This window comes from Mesoplodon bidens (genome assembly GCF_964165515.1).
Source record: "Mesoplodon bidens genome assembly, contig: HAP1_SCAFFOLD_609, whole genome shotgun sequence".
NCBI classification, from domain to species: domain Eukaryota; kingdom Metazoa; phylum Chordata; class Mammalia; order Artiodactyla; family Ziphiidae; genus Mesoplodon; species Mesoplodon bidens.
In genome coordinates this window covers 41,653-61,481 of record NW_027671635.1, presented here as the reverse complement: position 1 = coordinate 61,481, position 19,829 = coordinate 41,653, and the positions used below count along the sequence as shown (strand labels likewise).

At 40.1% G+C, this 19,829-nt stretch overlaps 1 long non-coding RNA gene across 1 annotated transcript in view; it reads left to right on the top strand.

The window, feature by feature from the left end:
* LOC308611227 overlaps positions 1–11,990 on the top strand; it is a 48,623-nt gene extending 36,633 nt beyond the window's left edge. Inside the window, exon 2 of the long non-coding RNA XR_014014799.1 lies at positions 11,756–11,990. This is a non-coding gene — a long non-coding RNA (uncharacterized lncRNA). The remainder of the gene's footprint in view (positions 1–11,755) is intronic.
* Positions 11,991–19,829: the final 7,839 nt, after the last annotated feature.

The window sequence follows — 19,829 nt, the reverse complement described above, 5'->3', positions numbered from 1 at the left end:
CATTAATCAAGTTCTTCAGGTATTTGTTATTTCCACACTTAAAAGCACTAGTACAAATTGGCCTAGCAATAGAGGGCATTTTGTGTTTGTGAAATGACTCAGTTCAAATTACTTCATATGCAACTGAAAGATATTTACAAATTCATTTAAACACTTATTCTATCACAAGAGGGCACTCATGCCCCACTCTTTAAAGCAGTGATCTTGCAGTCATTGATTTGAGAGCAATTATCACTGAAATAAAATTTAGTCCTACAAATTGGAATCTTACATTCAGTAAACTGTTTATTATCTGGCAGAACTGGGATTGGTGATTCTGTTTATGCAAATACAGAGATTCTTGATATGTTAATATCATAAAATGATGTTCACACATAGACTATAAAAATAGGCATACTTGCTATGCTAAACAATTTCATTTTTGTAATGAGTCTTTCCAAGATCTTCATTATTTTGAAATGTAGTTATCATTTTATTGATTATTAAATTATTGAAATGAGGTTTCCAGTCATCACACAAGAAATCAACATCATTAAACATCTACTTTTTGTTGTGTTTTTGTTTTTTGGGCAACAGGTTTACTGTATTTTAAAGAATGTATTGAGGGGGCTTCCCTGGTGGCGCAGTGGTTGAGAGTCCGCCTGCCGATGCAGGGGACGCGGGTTCGTGCCCTGGTCTGGGAGGATCCCACATGCCACGGAGAGGCTGGGCCTGTGAGCCATGACCACTGAGCCTGCGTGTCCGGAGCCTGTGCTCCGCAACAGGAGAGGCCACAACAGTGAGAGGCCTGCGTATCGCAAAAAAAAAAAAAAAAAAAAGAATGTATTGAGGGAGTTTGGCTAAGATGACACAGTAGAAAGACTTGCGCTCACCTCCTCTCATGAGCACACCAAAATCCCAACTATTTGCAGAACAACCATCAATGACAAAGACTGGAACCTACCAGAGAAGATCTTCTACAACTAAAGACATAAAGAAGGAATCACAGTATGACGAGTAGGAGGGGCAGACTTGTGATGTAATCAAGCCCCATATTCCTGGGTGGGCGATCCACACAATGGAAAATAGTTATATTGCAGAGGTTCTCTCACAGGAGTGAAAGCTCTTAGCCCCTCCTCAGGGTCCCCAGCCTGGGGGTCCTGAACTGGGAAGACAAGCCCCCAGGGCATGTGTCTTTGAAGGCCAGTGGGGCTTAATTTTGGGAGTCCCAAAGGACTGGGGGAAGTAGAGACTTCCCACTTAAATGGAGCATGCGAAATCTCACACATACTGGGACCCAGGGCAAAAGCAGTAATTTGATAGGAGCCTGGGCCAGACCTACCTTTTGGTCTTGGAGAGCCTCCTGGAGAGGTGGAGGGTGGGGGTGGCTGTGGCTCGCCCTGGGGACACTGGTGTCAATCATACTTGGGAACTCCTTTTACCACATGCTGCTGGTTTGGGTGGACATGATTGTGGGATCCTCCCTCCAGCTCATTAGCACCAAGACCTCCAGTGCTGGGATGCCTTAGGCCAAACAACTAACTGTCTGGGTAGACAGCTCCACCCATCAGCAAACAGCCTGCTTAAAGACTTCCTGAGCTTATAGCTGCCTCTAGACACACCTCTGGATGTGGCCCTGCCCATCAGAGGGCCAGGATGCTGCTCCACCCACCAGTGAGCAGGCACTGATCCTGTCCTCCAGGAAGGCTGCACTAGCATCTAGAGCAGCCTCACCCACCAGGGGGCAGACACAAAATGCAAGAAACCTACGATCCTGCAGCCTGTGGACCTAGCCTGCCTACAGCAGACCTGGCCCTGCCCATTAGCAGGCCAACACAACCTTTGGGACACCGCGGACCCTGTACCCAACTGTGTCAGGAACCACCCCCCGCCCCCAGCAATCTGAAACCAGCTCTGGGATCCCTGAGCCCTACAACCAGACTCCAGGACCCAGCTCTGCCTGCCAGTAGTCTGATACTAACCCCAAGACCTGGCTTCACCCACTAGTGGGTGGGCAACAGCCCTGGAGTCTTTTGGACCTGACTCTGCTCACCAGTAAGCCAGCACTATCCCCAAGGCCCCCGGGGGTTCTGCAGTCACCTGCCTCATGACCCAGCCCCCAAAACTAGCAACCAGCAGCTTCAGCACAAGGCAGGGCCTTGCAACCAAGTGGACTAGGGGCCAACCAAGCCTACCACATCACCCACATACTCAGCCTGCCACAACAGAGGATGCATGCAGCCCTCATAACAGGAGCCCCTAGAGCATATAGCTTGGGTGATGAGAGGGGAGTGAGCTGCTAGGATGCATAGGATGTCTCCTACAGAAGGCCACTTCTCCAAGGTAAGTGGGAAATGTAACTAACTTGTAAGTAAGTTGAAAAATTCCCTAAGCTGGGAAAGGAAACAGTCAGCCTAATCCAGGAAACACAGAGAGTACCATACAGGGTGAACCCAAAGTGGAACAGTGTAATTAAAATGACAAAATTAAAAGCAGCAAAGGAAAAGCAACAAATAACATACAAGGAAACTCCCATAAGGCTTCAGCTGATTTTTCAGCAGAAACCCTGCAGGCCAGAAGGGAGTGGCATGATATATTTAAAGTGATGAAAGAGAAAATACTACAACCAAAGATACTCTACCCAGCAAGGCTCTCATTCACATTTGAAAAAGAGATCAAAAGCTTTACAGACAAGCAAAAGCTAAAAGAATTCAGCACCACCAAACCAGCTTTACAACAAAGGTGAAAGGAACTTCTCTAGGCAAAAAGAAAAGGCCATAACTAGAAACAAGAAAATTGCGAAATAAAACTAACACAACATTGTAAATCAACTATACTTCAATTAAAAAAAATTATGAAATGCAAAATTTCACTGGTAAAGGCAAACCTACCGTAAAGGCAGTAAATCATCTACACACAAAGCTAGTAGGGAGGTTAAAAGGCAAAAGAAGTAAAATCATATCCACAGTAAGCCGTTCATAGATACCTGAAACAGATGTAAAATACGACATCAAAAACAGTAATCATGGGACTTGCCTGGTGGCACAGTGGTTAAGAATCCGCCTGCCAATGCAGGGGACACGGGTTCGAGCCCTGGTCCGGGAAGATCCCACATGCCACGGAGCAACAAGGCCTGTGCACCACAACTACTGAGCCTGCGCTCTAGAGCCCACGAGCCACAACTACTGAGCCCGCATGCCACAATATTGAAACCCGTGCACTTAGAGCCCATGCTCTGCAATAAAAGAAACCACCACAATGAGAAGCCCGCGCACCACAACGAAGAGTAGCCCCCACTTGCTGCAACTAGAGAAAGCCTGTGTGCAGCAATAAGGATCCAACCCAGACAAAGATAAATAAATAAATAAATAAATTTTAAAAAACCAAACAGTAATCATGAAGGGAAGAGAGTACAAATGCAGGGTTTTAAAAATGCATTAGAGGGCTTCCCTAGTGGCGCAGTGGTTGAGAGTCCGCCTGCCGATGCAGGGGACGCGGGTTCATGCCCCGGTCCGGGAAGATCCCACATGCCACGGAGTGACTGGGCCCATTAGCCATGGCCGCTGAGCCTGTGCGTCCGGAGCGCTCCGCAACGGGAGAGGCCACAGCAGTGAGAGTCCCGCGTACCGCAAAAATAAATAAAAAATAAATAAAAAATAAAAATGCATTAGAAATTTAGAGATCAGCAACTTAAAACAATCATATATCATATCTTCATATATCATATATATCATATCTTCTATATCTATATCTATATCTATAAAAACCTCATGGCAACAACAAACCAAAACTCTATAATAGAAATACACACAAAAATGGGAGAAAATATTTGCAAATGAAGCAAGTGACAAAGGGTTAATCTCCAAAATATACAAGCAGCTCATGCAGCTCAATATCAAAAAAACAAGCAACCCAATCCAAAAATGGGCAGAAGATCTAAACAGACATTTCTCCAAAGAAGATGTACAGATTGCCAACAAACACATGAAAGGATGCTCAACATCACTAATCTTTAGAGAAATGCAAATCAAAACCACAATGAGGTATCACCTCACAACAGTCAGAATGGCCATCATCAAAAAATCTACAAACAGTAAATTCTGGGGAGGGTGTGGAGAAAATGGACTGCTGGTGGGAATGTAAATTGATACAGCCACTATGGAGAACAGTATGGAGGTTCCTTAAAAACTAAACATAGAACTACCATGTGACCTAGCAATCCCACTACTGGGCATATACCCTGAGAAAACCATAATTCAAAAAGAGTCATGTACCACAATGTTCATTGCAGCTCTGTTTACAATAGCCAGGACATGGAAGCAACCTAAGTGTCCACTGACAGATGAATAGATAAAGAAGGTGTGGCACATATATACAATGGACTATTACTCAGCCATAAAAAGAAACGAAATTGAGTTATTTGTAGTGAGGTGGATGGACCTAGAGTAAGTCAGAAAGAGAAAAACAAATACCATATGCTAACACATATATATATATATATATATATATATATATATATATATATATGTAATCTAAAAAAAATGGTTATGAAGAGCCTAGGGGCAGGACAGGAATAAAGACACAGATGTAGAGAATGGACTTGAGGACATGGGGAAGGGGAAGGGTAAGCTGGGACGAAGTGAGAGAGTGGCATGGACTTATATATACTACCAAATGTAAAATAGATAACTAGTGGGAAGCAGCTGCATAGCACAGGAAGATCAGCTCAGTGCTTTGTGACCACCTAGAGGGGTGGGGTAGGAAGGGTGGGAGGGAGACGCAAGAGGGAAGAGATATGGGGATATATGTATATGTATAGCTGATTCACTTTGTTGTAAAGCAATTATACTCCAATAAAGATGTTTAAAAAAAACACAAAAAGAGAAAGGAATCCAAACTTAACACTAAAGATAATCATCAAATCACAAGAGAAGGGCTTCCCTGGTGGCGCAGTTTTGAGAGTCTGCCTGCCGATGCAGGGGACATGGGTTCGTGCCCCGGTCCGGGAAGATCCCACATGCCACAGAGCGGCTGGGCCCGTGAGCCATGGCCGCTGAGCCTGCGTGTCCGGAGCCTGTGCTCCGCAACGGGAGAGGCCACAACAGTGAGAGGCCCGCATACCGCAAAAAAAAAAAAAAAAAAATCACAAGAGAAGAGAACAAAGGAAAAGAAAAAAAAAGAACTACTAAAACAACCCCCAAACAATTAACAAAATGGCAATAAGAACATATATATCAGTAATTACCTTATGTGTAAATGGAACAAATGTTCCAATCAAAAGATATAGAGTGACTGAATGGATGCAAAAAGAAGACCTATATATATGTTGCCTACAAGAGACTCACTTCAGATCTAAAGACACACACAGAATGAAAGTGAGGGGATGGAAAAGGTATTCCATGCAAATGGAAATCAAAAGAAAGCCTGAGTAGTAATACTTATATCAAATAAAATAGACTTTAAAATAAAGGCAAGAGACAAAGAATTACACTATGTAATGATCAAGGGATCAATCCTAGAAGATATAACAATTGTAAATATTTATGCACCCAACATAGGAGACCCTAAATATGTATAAGACTAACATTAATGTACATAAAAGGAGAAATCAATAGTAACACAGAAGTAGTGGGGAACTTTAACACGTCACTTACATCAATGGACAGATGTTTCAGACAAAACATCAATAAGGAAACACTAGCCTTAAATGATACATTAGACCAAATGGACTTAATTGATATAGAGCAGTATCCAAAAGCAGCCAAATACACATCCCTCTCAAATGCACATGGAAGGTTCCCCAGGATAGATCACAGACCAACAAAACAAGCGTTGGTAAATTTAAGAAACTCGAAATCATAGCAAACATCTTTTCTGACCACAATGCCATGAGACTAGAAATAAACTACAAGAAAAAAACTGCAAAAAACACAAACACGTGAAGGCTAAACAATATGTGACTAAATAACCAATGGATGACTGAAGAAATCAAAGAGGAAATAAAAAAATGTCTACAGACAAATTTAAAAAAAGGACAATCTAAAACCTATGGGATGTAGTAAAAGTAGTTCTAAAAGGGAAGTTTACGGTGATAACAAGCTTACCTAAGGAAACAAGAAAAATCTCAATTATACAACGTAACCTTTCACCTAAAAGAACTAGAGAAAGAAGAACAAACAAAACCCAAATTTAGTAGAAGGAAAGAAATCATAAAGATCAGAGCAGAAAGAAATGAATAGAGACTAAAAAAAAAATAGAGAATATCAATGAAACTAAAAGCTGGTTCTTTGAAAAGATAAACAAATTTGATAAACCTTTAGCCAGACTCTTCAATAAAAAAAGGGAGAGGGCCCAAATCAATAAAATCAGAGATAAACAGTTACAATCAAAACCACAGAAATACAAAGGATTATATGAGACTACTACCGACAACTGTATGTTGTCTTCTAGACAACCTAGAAGAAATGGACAAATTCTTAGAAAGGTACAATCTCCCAAGACTGAACCAGGAATAAACAGAAAAATATGAACAGACCAATTTTAAGTAATGAAATTGAATCAGTAATTTAAAAACTCCCAATAAACAAAGTCCAGGACTAGATGGTTCACAGGTGAATTCTACCGAACATTTAGAGTTAACACCTATCCTTTTGAAACTCCTGCAAAACATTGCAGAGGAAGGAGCACTTTCGAATTCATTCTATGAGGCCAACATCACCCACCCAGATACCAAAATCAGACAAAGGTATCACACAAAAAAAATTCCATGCCCCCCACCAAAACTTTCATGCCAATATCACTGATGAACATAGATGCAAAAATCCTCAACAAAATACTAGCAAACTGAATGCAACAATACACTAAAAGGATCCTACAACATGATCAAGTGGAATTTATCCCAGGGATGCAAGGATTTTTCGATATTCACAAAGCAGTCAATGTGATACACCACGTTAACAAACTGAAGAATAAAAACTGTATGATCATCTCAATAGATGCAGAAAAAGCTTTTGACAGAATTCAACATCGATTTATGATAAAAACTCCAGAAAGTGGGCATAGAGGGAACATATTTCAACATAATGAAGGCCATATATGACAAACCCACAGCTAGCGTTATACTCAGTGGTGAAAGCTGAAAGCATTTCCTCTAAGATCAGGAACAAGGCAAGGATACCCACTCTCGCCACTTTTATTCAACATAGTATTGGAAATCCTAGCCACAGCAATTAGGCAAGTAAAAGAAATAAAAGGAATCAAAATTGGAAAGGATGAAGTAAAATTGTCACTGCTTGCAAATGACATCATACTATACATAGAAAATCCTAAAGACGCCACCAGAAAACTACTAGAGCTCATCAATGAATTTTCTGAAGTTGCAGGATACAAAATTACTATATAGAAATCTGTTCTATTTCTATACACTAACAAAGTATCAGAGAAATGAAGGAAACAATCCCATTTACCATCACATCAAAAAGCATAAGATACCTAGGAATAAACCTACCTAAGCAGGTAAAAGACCTGTATTCAGAAACCTATAAGACACCGATGAAAGAAATTGAAGATGACACAAAGAGATGGAAAGATATACCATGTTTGTGGGTTGGTAGAATTAATATTGTTAAAATGACCATACCACCAGGAGATTCCATATTTATGTCTAAAATAATTCCTTAACAATAACCTAGATTCAGTTTATGCATCTCTGTTATTGACGCCTGTTGGAGAAAAGTGTTAGAAATAAAAAGAAGGGTAGCAAGTTGTGTTATCTGGGTTTTAAACAGACTCTGTTGGGTGGAATTAGGAGACACACCTCCTCACCTTTGAACTATTTACATAAGCTGAGTTCTTTCTGGGGGAAAAGATGGAAACCCCACCATTCAATAAGGGTTCAGACAGACATTTTGGGCACATCGAGGGTGAGGACCTCAGTGGAAGTCTTAGACTATTGAGAGCATGACCAGAACCCTGAGAAAGAATTCATTGGAAGACAGGAGGATGTCTGGCAGGTTAGGTCATGCTCAGGAACAGCACTGCATCTTGAAGAGGTTCCAGCAACAATGTAGAGGTCAAACCTTGGTTTGTGCATCCCAGGAGAAGGTGTGTGTGTTAATAATGGTAACAAATTGCTGACTTTAGGACTCAAGCAAGTTTATTGTGGGACACTTTCTCTGAGTATAATACAGAAAGAATAGTCTCTACCTGTTGCACAAGCATCAGTGCCATCTCTTGGGAGCCTGACAACTGACTGATTACCCAGTTTGGGGCACATGTGTTGGGAGAAGAGTTCCATCTCAGAGTGATGCCTCTGAGAGATTTTTGAGGCTTGAAGCTGTGGGGTTTTGGCCTGGCTATTTGTAGTGGCTAGCTATAAGTAACGGCAGACACACTGGCTAGTGAAAACACCCCTGATTCTTCCTGAAAATTCTTGAGGAGAAATGACTTCCTGCAGTTAAGGAGATGAGACATGTAAATTTGAAATTCTTTTTATACTTTTATATGGAAGTTTGCAATCTCGCTGGGAGATAGATAAATGATATGATCTCCTTGGTAGAGAGAGTATCTGTATCACTTTAAAATATGTTGCTGATCTCAGAACACACACCCTCTGGTGGCCAAGACCCTTTTAAGGCTCTGGTATAGCCTTGGAGCAGAAATGTTTGGCTCCTAGGATCTTAGAGGAGGTATGATTTATTCCATGGGTGTCCAGCCAGTTGGAGTCAGGCAGTGCCCAGTCCAACCCTGATGCAGAAAGGGATGTCTTCACAAAGACTTTGTTGAACCAATATGATAATATCTTCTAAGTTGTTTCCCAGTTAAGGCCCCCCACCTCATTTTCTTGGAAACCTAACAAAGGGGAAGCAGGAGAGATTGTGCTGTTATTTGCAGGGTTTTTGTCTTATTTTTTAATGTTCTAAATAGGCTATTGTGAGAAAACATTCTAAATTATCTAGGTTTTCTATATTAGGGAGAGGACACACTTCATCTTTCCTAATCAACGTGATCATTTATAGGGAAGGGTCTATATAACCAGCCCCAGCAAGGACACCTTCAGACTCTAGCAGATGGATTCTAAACTGACTAGTTGGGAATGAAAACATGTATAGCAAATGCATTATGTAAATACAGGCCATTTAAGATTACCGTCTTGAAGAGATAAAGTTAGGTACTTAGCAGAGAAGGGGGAGGTTGGGAGCAGATTAGAGGTTCATTTAGATTATATTTTGTTATTAGTTCTCCTTATCATTAACATCTGGCCTCTGTAGCTATAAATTATAAATATTCCACAGGTGTTACGTCAAGTTTTCAATTGATTTTAGAAGACTGATTTATATATGGCCACAGAGCAGGTAACATCTGAGGCAGAATATGATTATAAACTGAATGGAGTTAATATTTGGGGGAAAATGTATAATTAGTTGAAGGTCCCTGCAGATTCACCAGCGTATTTCTATATTTTTCTTTGAAGTTCATTTGAAAATAAAAAATAAAATCTATGATGAGCTTACTTAGCCAGTTTTGAACACTTCCCTTTTACTACATTAAAAAGAGTGTTTGCAATGGTTCTGTAATACATTGATGAGGCTGAACTATTTCCCTAGGTATTTCCGGTTAGGGTAAGCCACAGGAGAGATTCTTGCTCAAGACTGGTAGGGTGGAAGTGAAGCAGTAACCATTTGGTAGCTCACAGACATTGCTGTTTATCTGCTGGTTCACATTGTTGAAACTGCAACTGCTCCACCTTCCCCCAGGTCTTCTTTCAGTTTCTCTGACTCTTGGGCAAGGTGTGTGTTTAGTTCTGCAACCAAGAGCCCCAGCTTCTGTAGGATACCCCTGTCACCAACACCAGAGGCAGCAAGAAGAAACCTGGGTGTCATTCCCTCTTTGTGGGAATCCAGCTCAGGCTGGTGAGTTCCAGTTCCTTCTTGTTCATCCCTACTCTATGTCCATCTTCCCTTCCTGACTACCCTGGAGACTTCAGGCTCCTTCATCAGAGTCGGAGACCCCAACCTTATGGTGCCACAGCTTCCACAATCCCTGTATCAAATCCCTTCATACAAGTTGTTCTCAATTGAGGGTAATTTTTTTTTTTTGGTCACGCACAGCTTGCGGGATCTTAGTTTAGTTCCCCGACCAGGGATCAAGTCTGTGCCCCGCTGCAGTGGTAGCGTGGAGTTCTAACTGCTGGATGCCAGTGAATTCCTAACTGAGAGCAATTTTGACCCCCATGGGAAACTTGGTGATCTTTGGAGATGTCTTATCGTGACAGAAGTGAGGAGGTGGGAGGGGTAGGGAGGCAGGCATGAGGGTTGCTACTGGCATCTAGTTGACAGAGTTCAGGTACATGGCTAAACATCCTACTACGTGCAGGTCAGCACCCTGTGGCCCTTGCGCCCCCCCCCAACCCCAACACACACACATAGAATTATCCGGTGCAAAATGTTAATTTTGGAGGTTGAGAAACCTGTAGGGTTTGGACTGGATAATTCTTTATGAGGTAGAAGGTGCAGGGGCTGTGGTTCTGTTTCAGATTGAACCCTAATTTTTTTTTTTAAAGAAAAAAAATTTTTAAAGAAATTTATTTATATTTTATTTTAATTTTTTGTGTGCAGGCTGAAAGCTTTATTTATTTATTTTTATTATTATCTTTAAATTTTTTTAAGCCTATTTATTAACATCTTTATTGGAGTATAATTGCTTTACAATGGTGTGTTAGTTTCTGCTTTATAACAAAATGAATCAATTATACATAAACATATGTCCCCATATCTCTTCCCTCTTGCGTCTCCCTCCCTCCCACCCTATTTATATTTTATTTTTGGCTGCGTTGGGTCTCTGTTGCTGTACGTGGGCTTTCTCTAGTTGCGGCGAGCAGGGGCTACTCTTCATTGTGGTGTGCGGGCTTCTCATTGAGGTGGCTTCTCTTGTTGCGGAGCATGGGCTCTAGGCGTGTGGGCTTCAGTAGTTGTGGCACACGGGCTCAGTAGTTGTGGCTCGCAGACTCTGGAGCGCAGGCTCAGTAGTTGTGGTGCACGGGCTTAGTTGCTCCGCAGCATGTGGGATCTTCCTGGACCAGGGCTCGAACCCCTGTCCCCTGCATTGGCAGGCGGATTCTGAACCAGTGCACCACCATGGAAGCCCAGTCCAGATCTTTTGCCTTCTCTTAAATTGGGTTGTGTGTTTTCTTATTGTTGAGTTTTAAGAGTTCTTTATATATTCAGAAATAAGTACTTTATCAGATATGTGTTTTACAGAGACTTTCTCTCAGTCTTTGGCTTGTCTTTTCATTCTCTTAACAGTGTCTTTCACAGAACAGAAGTTCTACACTTTAATTAAGTTCAGCTTATCAATTGTTTCTTTCATGGGTTCTGCTTTCGGTGTTGTGTCTGTAAACTCACTGCCAAATCTAAGGTCACCTAAATTTTTTCTGATGTCGTCTTTTAGGAGGTTTATAGTTTTATGTTTTATATTTAGGTCTATAATCCATTTTGAATTAATTTTTGCGAAAGGTGTCGGGTCTGTCTAGGTTAATTTTTTTTCTTTTTGCATGTAGATGTCCAGTTGTTACAGCATTATTTATCAAAAAGACTATTGTTATGGGCTGAATTGTGTCCCCCCAGTCCCCCAAATTCATATGTTGATGCCTTAGCTCAGTGCTTTAGAATGTGACTGTATTTAGAGATAGGGCTTTCAAAGAAGTAATTAAGTTAAAATGAGTTGTTAGAGTGGGCTCTTATCCAATATGACTGATATCCTTTATCCTTATAAAAAGGGACTACAAACACCAGACACATATACAGACCAATATGAAGACACAGTGAGAAAGTTGCCATCTGCAAGCCAAGGAGAGAAGCCTCAAAAGAAACCAGACCTGCTGACGCCATGATCTTGGACTTCTAGCCTCCAGAACTGTGAAAAATAAATTTCTGTTGTTCAAGCTATCCAGTCCGTGATATGTTGTAATGGCAGTCCTAGCAAACTAATACAACTATCATTTATCCATTGAATTGCTTTTGCTTCTTTGTCAAAGATCAGCTGTCTGTATTTATGTGGGTCTATTTTTGTGCTTCCTTTTCTGTTTCATTGATCAATTTGTCTGTTTTTCACCAATACCATATTGTGTTAATTACTGCAGCTTTATAGTAAGTCTTTAAAGTTAGGTAGTGTCAGTCCTCCAACTTTGTTCTTCTTCTTCACTGTTTTGTTGGTTATTTTGAGTCTTTTGTCTTTCCATATAAACTTTAGAATCAGTTTGTGAGTATGCACAAGCTACCTAGCTAGGATTTTGATTGGGATTGCATTGAATCTATAGGTCAAAACGGGAAGGACTGAGATCTTAACAACATTTTGTCCTCCTATCCATGAACATGAACTATCTCTCCGTTTATTTAGATATTCTTTGATTTCATTCATTAGAGTTTGTATTTTTCTTCATGTAGATCTTGTACATATTTTGTGAGGTTTATACTAATATATTTCTTGTTTTGAGTGCTAATGTAAATGATGTGTTTTTAATTTCGAATGCTAATTTTTCATTGCTGGAATTTAGGAAAGGAATTGACATATGTTCGTTTTCTTTGGGGACAGGCAGTTGCTGAGGAAACAGAAATGCTCTGGGCTTATTTCAAAATGGTTAATTTTTCCCTTCCGCTGCCACAAGCACAAGGGGGGTTTTTCTCTGATCTTCACCCTGAGAATGTGGAGGGGCTCCTGAAGGTAAAACTCAAAAAATGTGAGGTTTCCCCTGAAGCTGCGCACCCTGGAGTTTTTATCTCTTAAGTTAGACCAAACTCAGTATCCAGAAGTTAGTGAATTGTCCTTTAAGTGGTCCTTCCAGGCTCTAGCAGCAGCTTTTGCTCCAGTAAGCTGTGATTCTCTGTATTCTTCAGTTTCTCCAGTTTTCAGGGCAGTGGTTTGCCCTATGGTCTCAGTTCTCTGGTGGATCTAAGCAGAGTTGTTGATTTTCGCTTTGTTCAGTTCTTATTTTTTTTAGATGTGAGGATGGGAATTACAATTTCCAAGCTCTTTCCATGTCAGAACGGAAACTAGAAGTCTCACAGCATTTTATAAAGTATCAGGCGCCTCCAGTATTATAAAAATAACACACCAGTAGCATCATATTGAACAATAATATGGAGATTTTTCACTATATAATTTTATTTTATATGATTATTAAAGGAAATTTAAGCTGTTAAAAAGAAAGATAAAGTAATTAAAACAGCAGTCTCTAATTAGTCCTATCACCCAACACCATCTCTGTTCACATTCTAGCAAATGTCTCCTTCCTTCCTCCCTCCTCTTCAGATTTTGTGAAGTGCCTACAATCTGCTATTCCCTGAGCTAGATGCAGGTTCTTTGGAGTTTCTTGCACCTGTATCATTGTGTGCCTATATGCTATGTGATGAACTCAATTCTCCCAACCATTTTCTTCTGGTTCAGCTAGTACTGGTTCAGTATCACAGTGCCCTGTGGTGTCATCTGGTTTCACTTGGAACAAAAAAGATTCTACTTTTAGAGATACACAAGAGGACAGATATCACCTGGTAGTACTTAGTGATGAGATAGTCATCCAAACTTTTTTTTTTTTTTTTTTTTTTTTTGCGGTACTCAGGCCCCTCACTGCTGTGGCCTTTCCCATTGCGGAGCACAGGCTCCGGACGCGCAGGCTCAGTGGCCATGGCTCACAGGCCCAGGCGCTCCACGGCATGTGGGATCTTCCCGGACCAGGGCACGAACCTGTGTCCCCTGCATCGGCAGGCGGACTCTCACCCACTGCGCCACCAGGGAAGCCCCATCCAAACTTTTAATACCATTGTTTTTCTTTAGATTATCACAAAATGAAAATATAAACATATAAATTCATGGACTTTCCAATATACTCTTGTTTATTAATTTGAAAAAAGGGCTTTTAAAAGATATGTGTAATTAGATGCCTATTTTGGCCTTACATTTTTTTTTTTTAATTTCACACCCATAAAAGGTCTAGCTTTACATAGTAAAACTTTACGTAGTGGTTAATAAAACCACTTCTTGATGGACCTTCCAAAGGAAACTATTTGTGAAATGTGTAAGAAGAAATACTGATTAAAATGCCTAATTGTGTGGATGTAAATTCATTATGTGTATATAAAATCTGATGTATATTTTATTATAGATATAATTCTCTATTTTAGATTCCAGCAGTAATGTTAGCCCAGTAAATTCTTAAGCTTTACCAACAGCTTACTGAGTTACTTGACATTGTAGAAGTCTTTACATTATTAGGAATTGAGAAAGGAAAACAGAACAGCCCCTGACATTCAGAAGCTGGTCTGGCACTCACAGCTAGGCTGTATTATTCTCCTATGAGACATAAATTATCTCACAGAACACAACCTCAGACCAGATTACTCTGAGATGATGAAAAAATGAGAGAGAGCAACGCTACTTCATAATTTTGTCTCAGCACAGACATAAACAAGGTCACTCTGCCACCCACAAAATATCCATGAAACACCCCTGTCATAGCCAAAATGAGTGACTGCTACTTCTTTACTAATTACCGCTTTATCCTTGTGCTGTTCTCTTTCCCATAGCTAAGATTGTTGGAGAGACTTAATCATAGACTCTCCCCCAAGTCACTGAATCAAATTCCAAATCCTGTAATTGGTTCTTTCTACTACTGTCTTCCTGAGACGACTTATATTCCTCATGGTGTATATTCTTCCTCTCTGCACCAAGGAATAAACCCAACTTGTTCAACTACACCTGTGTTTCCAGTGGTTCTTTGGCTGGAGGACATTGACAGAATATATAAATAAATTAAGTAGTTTGTTCAGCAAACATAAATTAAGCTTGTAGTATGTGCTTCCAAACTGCTTGAGTGTCTTGGTTTAAAATCTTTGAGAATATGATGAAAGTTACAGAACTTCTTATAGGAAAAGTGCACATTCATTCAAAACTTCACACAGTTTCAGAGGTTCACAGACCTTTTTGATTAAGAGTTTGGATCTAGTCATTAGGAGTGGTACCCTCCCTGCTTTTAAGGAGATCAGGATCAGCACAAGGGAGTAAGTGACATATTTCTTTATTGTGAACATTCTTTAAATAGAAATGATTTGCAAATGAAAAATAGAGAACCTGGGTTATGGCCAAGGTAAGGCTAATTCTGGAAGTGTATTCTTTTCCTTCTGCATATTTTAAAGATTAAATAAATTTATTATTAATTTATGGCAATCACAAAATTTCTGACAGAGATAGGGAGAGAAGGAAGGAGGGAAAGAGAGATAAAGTATTGCAAAATGTGCAATTCACACAGTACTCCTTTCAAATGGTACAGGATTGTTCCTTTCTTCTCATTTACAAAGTCTTTCATTCTACCACTTGAACAGAATCTGAACAAGGTGAGGGACTTGTTTTCCAAATTAGGTCATATTCTGAGGTTCTTGGTGGACATGATTTCTTGGGGGGATACTGTTCAACTCACTACTGCTGCAAAGATGGTGTAGGGAATTCCTGTATACTGTTTACCCTCACATCAGCTTTTAATCTGAAGTAGACAGCTCCTCACACCAGGCAGACCGAGTGAATCTCTGCGTCACAAGTGATTCATGCCCAGGTGTCCAAGGCCACATCTCCTGGTGCCCATTCCTTTCAGGCAACTCACAGAATGATCTCTCTCTGAGGTTCCACTACATCAGAGGTGCGATATGGCGAGAGCAGGTTCAAGCCTTTGCTATGTGGAGAAACTGAAAACGCTAATCCCATCCTTACTCTCTGGGATCTACCCTGGGTGTTGGTTTTTTAATTGAATGTTTTATTTTGAGATAATTGTTGATTCATATTGAACGTATAGTTGAAATATATAGTAGAGGGAGATCCTTTGTACCTTTTCCCCAAGTTTTCCCCAGTGTAACTTCTTGCAAAACTACAGTATAATATCACAGCCAGGGTACTGACATTGATACAACCCACTGATCTTACTCAGATTTCCCCAGTTTTTCTTGTTCAGTGGGTCCTCCATATCAGCATGTTCTGTGTCCCCGGATTCAACCAACTGTGCATCTGCAACTGGTTGAATCCCTGGATGCCGAACCCGCTGATAGGGAGGGCCCACTATAACTAGAATACAAGATAGACAATAGCAAACTTTCACAGAGAAGGGAGATGTAAAACTCGGTGTTCAGAGGCAGAGGTTAGTAGTATATAGTGAGATCAAGGAAGTCTGCAAGGAGGAGGTTAAATCTGAGTTGGGTGTATACTGAGGGGGAACGTTAGAGATGAAGAGGAAAAGATTCTAAGTAGTGAGGTGTTATACGCAAAGCTCTAGAGATGGAAAGCTTAGAGCGTATGTGGAGAAGAGGAAAGTTGTTTTGCTGAAACGATCAGGGAAGAGCAAATGTGGAAAACGTGGTTGGGATTTCTATTAGGGCCAGTCCACATGTATGAAAGACAGGAGAACATGGCATTCATTCTGCCAGCAATGGGGTCCTGTAAGAGTTTTGTGTAGGAGACTGATATAATTGGAGCAGTGTGGTTCTGGAAGTTTTCTGGGGATTGTGCTATAAATGGATTGCAAGAAGGAAAGATGTAGGCTGTGTATTGTTGCAGAAGTTATGAGGCACTCTTCCAGAAGCCCTGGACTCTGAGTGGAGAGGTGGCAGAGGGAATGGAGAGGGAGCAAGAGTTTGACAGAGGTAACGAGGGCAGAACCCACAGGACCTGGCAACTAATTGTTCCGACAAACTGTGATGTTTCCTTCACGTTTTCTGTTTGAGTATTTATTTCACTGCTAATTGCTATTAACTGTTGCCTTAATTTTATTGATTGCAATTATTTGAATGTTTGATAAAAGCTATTGTATTAATGTTCACGATTTTGTAATCAGTTTTGTCATGGCCCTTAAAAATTAAGTAGCAGATGCCTGCTTTCAGAGGATGGTAATGGATCACTACATGCCAGATCCAATTATGAACTTAGAATTGCTCTCACACTGTACATTTACAAGGACAATACTCCCTCAGGATGCTATTTAAAATACATGGAGCCAAATTCTGCCCTTAGCTGAAACCATGAGTCTCTTGAACTGTGAACGCCTGTCACTTGGCAGAATTTAAATCCCATCAGGGACTTCCCTGGTGGCGCAGTGGTTGCGAATCCGCCTGCCAATGCAGGGAACACGGGTTAGAGCCCTCATCTGGGAAGATCGCACATGCCGCGGAGCAACTAAGCCCGTGTGCCACAACTACTGAGCCTGCGTTCTAGAGCCCACGAAGCCACCACAATAAGAAGCCTGCGCACCACAACGAAGTGTAGCCCCTGATCACCACAACTAGAGAAAGCCGGCGCCCAGCAGTGAAGACCCAATGCAGCCAAAGGTAAGTAAATAAGTAAATAAGTATTAAAAAAATAAATCCCATCAAATACAGCAGAAGCATTTCCACGCACACTGTATTTTTTTCCATGAGAAATACATTTATGTGTTATACTAACTGCTCAAGAGCATAGATCTGTATTCGTGTGTGTTTGTGTGTATTTGGATGGACTTATACACTAATATGTCTGTTGTGAGCAATGGATGTATGGTAACTTCTGACAGTATGTCATTGCTGGACATTAAGAGATGTAGTCTACGTAAACATGTCTTAATAAACCATGTTATAAAGGAGGTTCTATTCCTTTGAAACTCTTCTTGGCTTTTCAGATAAAAGTCAGGTGAGTTGTCAACATTTTGGAAAAAGAATAATGAATCATAAACACATTAAAGCAACTGTGATTTTATTTAGTGTATCCTAAATTTGATGCATATGTTAATTCTGATGACCTAGTCTGTTAATTATACAAGCTAATATTAAAATTCCAGTGCCTGGATCAATACATAGCTGTTCTATTTGAATAAATGAAAATTATTATATTTTCATTTAAGATTTGCATTTTAGATCTTTTTTGGTTGCCGGTGCAGACTCTGGAGCCAGAGCATAGGTTTAATGCAGACCATAACACTCTCTCTAGCTGTGTGATTTAGGTAGTATACTCTATCTCTTTGTGCTTTAATTTCCTCATCTGTAAAATAAGAATGATAATTGTACCCACCTATCAGGATTATCATGAGGAATTAAATGAATTAATTTGTGTAAGGCCTAACACACAGTGAACACTTAATAGATATTAGCTATTATTATTGATATCAAATATACATTATGTATTGCTATCTAAGTTAAATTTAATCTGTGTAATTACTAAATTATGATTCAGAAATTCATGTCCTTGTATAATTGCAGTACTAGGTAGAGGTGACGGTTCCTTTCCAAATCCTCCCATAGTATTTTCTGTCTTGAGGAACATAGGACATCATATTTCTTTATACTGTGTGAGTATCCCACTAATTATAAATAATAAGTAAATAATTATGCAGCTCATTAACTTCCTCTGAATATCTTTTGTAATGTAATAGATAAATAATATCTAATGCTGGATTGGTAAATAATGATACTTACAGTCAATTTTAGTTTGTAATATTTACTTTGCTGCTAACTACTATTAGCAATTGCATCAACTATATCACAATGATTTGAAAGATTTAATAAAATCCATTGTTTTAATAATCACAATTCAATGATTAGTCCTAAATTTTCTAATATTTGTCTCAAACTCTGAGAATAAAATGTAGAATAGAGAGTAAAATTTTCCTTTTCCCTTCAATCATATCTTCCTTATATTTTAAAAAAGAAAAAGAAAACCGAAAACAGAAACAAGAAGCCAAAGCAAACACACTGCTCATCCAGTGAAACTATTTCCATTTCCAGACATTTCTAGCATTTTTTTCTTTGGGTAGATATTTCTGAAATGAGTGGTTTGTGTATCTTGAACACTTTTAACACACTTGAACTCATTTACACCATGTTTTCCTCCTCATTTTGTACTGGGTCAGCACTCAACAAAAATGACCATGTTCTTTTGCTTCCCAAATCCTTGGCTGTATCCTCATTCTCTTCCTAACTGTTCTTAATAATGGGTGTTCCTTATGTTAGCACTTGGGTCTCATCTCTTCCTTTTTTTTTTTTTTTTTTTTGTCTTACTAAGTCATTCTTTTGGAGATTTTAACTGTATTTTTTACTTTAATTATGTGTTTGCAAGCCATTCTTTGCCATTAGCTCTGAATTTTCCATTACCTCTGAAACATCTTAGGGCTGCCATAACAAAATACCACAAATTGAGTGGCTTAAAACAACAGAAATGCAGTCTCTCACAGATCTGGAGGCCACAAGTCTGAAATCAAGATGTCAGCAGGGCTTCAGTCCCTCTGAAGGCTCTAGAGGAGAATCCTTCCTTGCCTCTTCCAGCTTTTGGTGGCTCTCAGTGTTCCTTGGCTTCATGGGTTTGTGGCCACATCTTTCCAATCTCTGCCTCTGTCTTCACATTGCCTTCTCCTCTGTGTGTCTGTTTTCTCCTCCTCTGTCTTGTCTCCCCTGTGTCTCTCTCTCTTAAAAAGACACTTATCATTGGATTTAGGGCCCGCCTGGATAATCCAGTATGTCTCTTTATCTTGAGATCCTTAACTTAAATGACATCTGTAAAGGCCCTTTCTCCAAAGAGGATAATTCACAGGTTCTGGGAATTAGGACGTGGAAATTTCTTTCTGGGGGTTGTCATTCAACCCACTACGCCAGGCATAAGGAAAACACTACCTAGTCCAATGACAAATGATAACTGAAAGCAGACCTAGGTATTGGATAACAGAAGGAATGAGGGAATAGAAAACTAGAGCACACATGCCCTGGCCAGCCCTTCCTCAGCTCTAGCTACTGTTGACATGGGGCCATGCAGACCTGCTATTGCCAGTTCTTCTGTTAACCTCAGAGAAGCTG